Here is a 3,515-nt window from a genome sequence, read left to right as displayed (position 1 = left end):
AAACCCACCTGTGAGTCTCTCTCTAGCTTTCTCCCCTTTCTTTTACTTTATTTTATTTCAGCATTTTTTCCTTTATTTTTTTTAATTGCATGGGTTGTTTATTTTCACTTATTTATTTAATTTTAATTAGGTGGCTTACGTCTTCAAATTCTTAGATGACGAATGGTTAGGACGTTATTTTAGATACATATGTTTAGGACGGTAGTTAGAATTAGATCACAATCATTAATAGCTTCACTTTTGCATTATTAAAAGAAAAAAAATAAAGTGGCTGCTCTCTCTAAGTTCGACCCGTAGCTACACTGATCTGTAGACTCTGTCATTTGTTTAGTTGGGTAATCAATACCCTCATAAATTATTTGACATAAATGCCATAAGTCTAGGCCATGGTGAAGGAATTTTTGGAGTAGATCCTTGAATCTCTCCATAAGTTTAAAAAATGACTCACTAGGCTTTTGCCTACACTGAAGGATATCACTACTAAGCTTATTGGTCTTGTGAGTTGGGAAAAACTTCTTAAGGAAGAGAATTGTGATCTGTTCCCATGAGGCTATAAAATTTGTGGGTAACCCATACAACCACTTCTTAACTTGGTCTTTCAATGCAAAAGTGATAAACCTAAACTTAACAGCATTATTAGAAAGCTATTGGATCTGAATTAGAACACATGCCTCTTCAAATTCCCTTAGAAATAGGTATGTATCCTCAAAGGTCAGCCCATGGAAGTGGGGCAACATAGTGTTGTACTGAGATTTGAGCTCAAAATAATTGCCCTGGGCTTGTGGTAGAACTATACAGGAAGGTTTGGTTGCTCTAGTAGGGTAGAACCTATCTTTCAGAGATTTAGATGGAGGGTTTTGTTATTGGTCTCCCATATTTTAAGGTATTGATGAGAGTATGGGTATAAGGTCGTCACTTGTTGGATCTCTTCTTTCTAACTGATTCCTAGTATTATGTACCCACCTAGCACTCATACAACAGAAAACTACCTGTACCTAGAATAAGCACAAAAGAATGGAAAAAAAATTTTTTTTTCTTTTATTTTTGATTTTTTTGATTTTTTTTTGTCTTCTTGGGAGCTTACCGATAGGGATCCGAGGTTGCTCAATTTCTGAGGTACTACTACAAGGCAGAACCTATCTTTACCATATTGTGAGGCTTGGTGACCTCCTCCAATATAATTATTATTGCAAGTTGTTCTTCTCAGGAATTCAATAAATGATGAAAGAAAAAGAAAAATATAACACTCCGATTTACCAAAAGAAAGAAAAAAATAACATGGAACTGTCTCCCTGGCAACAGTGCCAAAAACTTATTTGAGTTTTAAAAGTAACCGCAAGCATAGGAATCAATGTAGCAAACAGGTCGAACACAAAGAGAGCAGCCACTTTATTTTAGATTCTTTTAGTAACGTGAAAGTGTACCAATTAATGATTATGATCTTCTTCTAATTATCATCCTAAAACACATGCATCTAAAATAATGTCCAAACCAATACAACTAGAGAATTTGAATTGCAATTGAAATTAAAAATCTAACAATTTGTATCTAGGAATTTAAATACTCAAACCACATAAATAAAAAGTAAAAGAAAAGTGTTGAAATGAAATAAATAAAATAAAAAGGGAAATAAAGCTAGAGAGAGGCACACAAGTAGGTATCTCTATGCACCATAAATAATACGAGATTCCCTACTTGACCAGAGAGTACTCTTACAAGGGTTTTCTACTTGGCTTTAGGAAAAGGGATGCAATATAAATAATGAAAGTAGAAGGATGGTTCCATCGCTAGAGAGGGGCAAAGCCAACACATGCATCTAGACAAGGACCTTGAGGGAAAGGGAAAGCATCAAAGTAAAACTGCAATTAAAAGCCTAAATTAAGAATGATGGGCAGCAGAAGAGGGAATGAGAGGGGGTGAGAAGACTTATATAGAAGCCTACTTACCTAAACTTCAATCCTTGAACTGAAAACTTGATCGATTTGAAATACTACCAACCCTAAAAACAAGATCTGAACTAAATCAAATCTGAAATTTCTAGGCCTGAAGAAAACAAATCATAAAGAAAAACTTGCACTTGAACAAAGGTGCTTCAAAGCTTAGTTCTTGTCACCTAGATCTAAGCCTTGAACTTGGAGAATTAAAATTATTACAACTTGAATAAATTGAATAACATAAACCATAAGGCAGCGGGAACCAAGGTAAGTCTTCTTCCCCCTTCTTCCTCTTCTTCTGCTCCTTCTTCTCCTCTTTCTCTCCTCTCTTATGTTTGAGCACAAGTGAAATGAGGAAATGAATCCTCATTTCTAACTTATAAGTTAAATGGGCCTTTGGGTCCGTTTGGTTGAACTCTATATGGACCAATCGGGTTAATATGAATTTCAGAGCCAGGGAACCCGACTACTTAGGTCCACAATGCGCTCACGTCACGAGGAAGATGTGGATAATGATTTGGGATCATCTAAGACTGCCTATGATGCCAGTGGCAGGATTGACAGGCATCAAAACTTTGACAGTAGCCTGTTGGCTCACCGAAATCAGTCATCGGATTTAGGCCCAGGTTGTTTCCGATGGTGTTATCTTAACTGCTTGCTATCCACCAGCTGGCCCTACACGGATGGTTATCCTCGATCATGCTTATGGTCTTTCAACAACTTTAGTACATTTTGGGATTCATGTGTGGGAGTCAGGTCACTTACTGTGTGGGATTGGAAGGTACGAATCCCCTCCAGTTGGACTGGTATGCAATGCACGAACATGTGGGGTCATCTCTTCCCCTTCGACAATGGGTGGCCATGAGCCAAAACCCAGCTGTACTTCTAATCTCCAATCTGAGACCTATCACAACAGTTCAAATTAGACCGGGTTAGGGCATGGGTGTAACATTCCCCTCACCCTACAAGAATTTCTTCCTCGAAATTGAACTTACTTGGAAAATCAAACAATCCAGGATATTGCTTCAACATCTCATCTTCCCACTCCCATGATGCTTTTGGCTCGGGGTGGTTTATCCATTTCACCTTGATAAAGGAAATGGTGTGATTGAGGAGAACATGTTCTTTTCGGTCAACGATCTTCTCTGGATACTCCACATAGGCAAAATCCTACTCCAACTCACGGGGTATGTAAGTCAAGACATGAGTGAGGTTGGGAATATACTTCCTCAACATAGGCACATGGAAGTTATGTGTACCCTCCAACTCTAGTGGTAAAGCTATCCGGTAAGCTACTAGTCTGATCCTTTCCAGTATGTCGTATGGTCCCATAAACCTCAGACTAAGATTTCCCTTCTTTTCAAACCGCATCACCCCTTTAACTGGGGAGATCCGCAAGAATACCTTGTCTTCAACTTCAAACTCTAAATGTTTCCTCCTGACATCTGCATAACTCTTCTACCTAGATTGAGCTACCTTGATCCTCTCTTTGATCACATTCACCTTCTCACTAGTCACATGTATCAAGTCTGGACCCAAAATATGCCGCTCACCAACCTCATCCCAATAGATTGGAATCTG

At 38.3% G+C, this 3,515-nt stretch overlaps 1 non-coding gene across 1 annotated transcript; it reads left to right on the top strand.

Annotated features, from left to right (window-relative positions):
- Positions 1-381: 381 nt before the first annotated feature.
- On the top strand, positions 382-488 carry LOC122066087. The gene has a single exon (XR_006136228.1). It is a non-coding gene; the product is annotated as a small nucleolar RNA R71 (small nucleolar RNA).
- The last annotated feature ends 3,027 nt before the right edge of the window (positions 489-3,515 follow it).

The sequence above is a fragment of the Macadamia integrifolia genome, unplaced genomic scaffold (genome assembly GCF_013358625.1).
Source record: "Macadamia integrifolia cultivar HAES 741 unplaced genomic scaffold, SCU_Mint_v3 scaffold2226, whole genome shotgun sequence".
NCBI lineage: Eukaryota > Viridiplantae > Streptophyta > Magnoliopsida > Proteales > Proteaceae > Macadamia > Macadamia integrifolia.
This window is presented reverse-complemented; position numbering and strand designations above follow the sequence as displayed.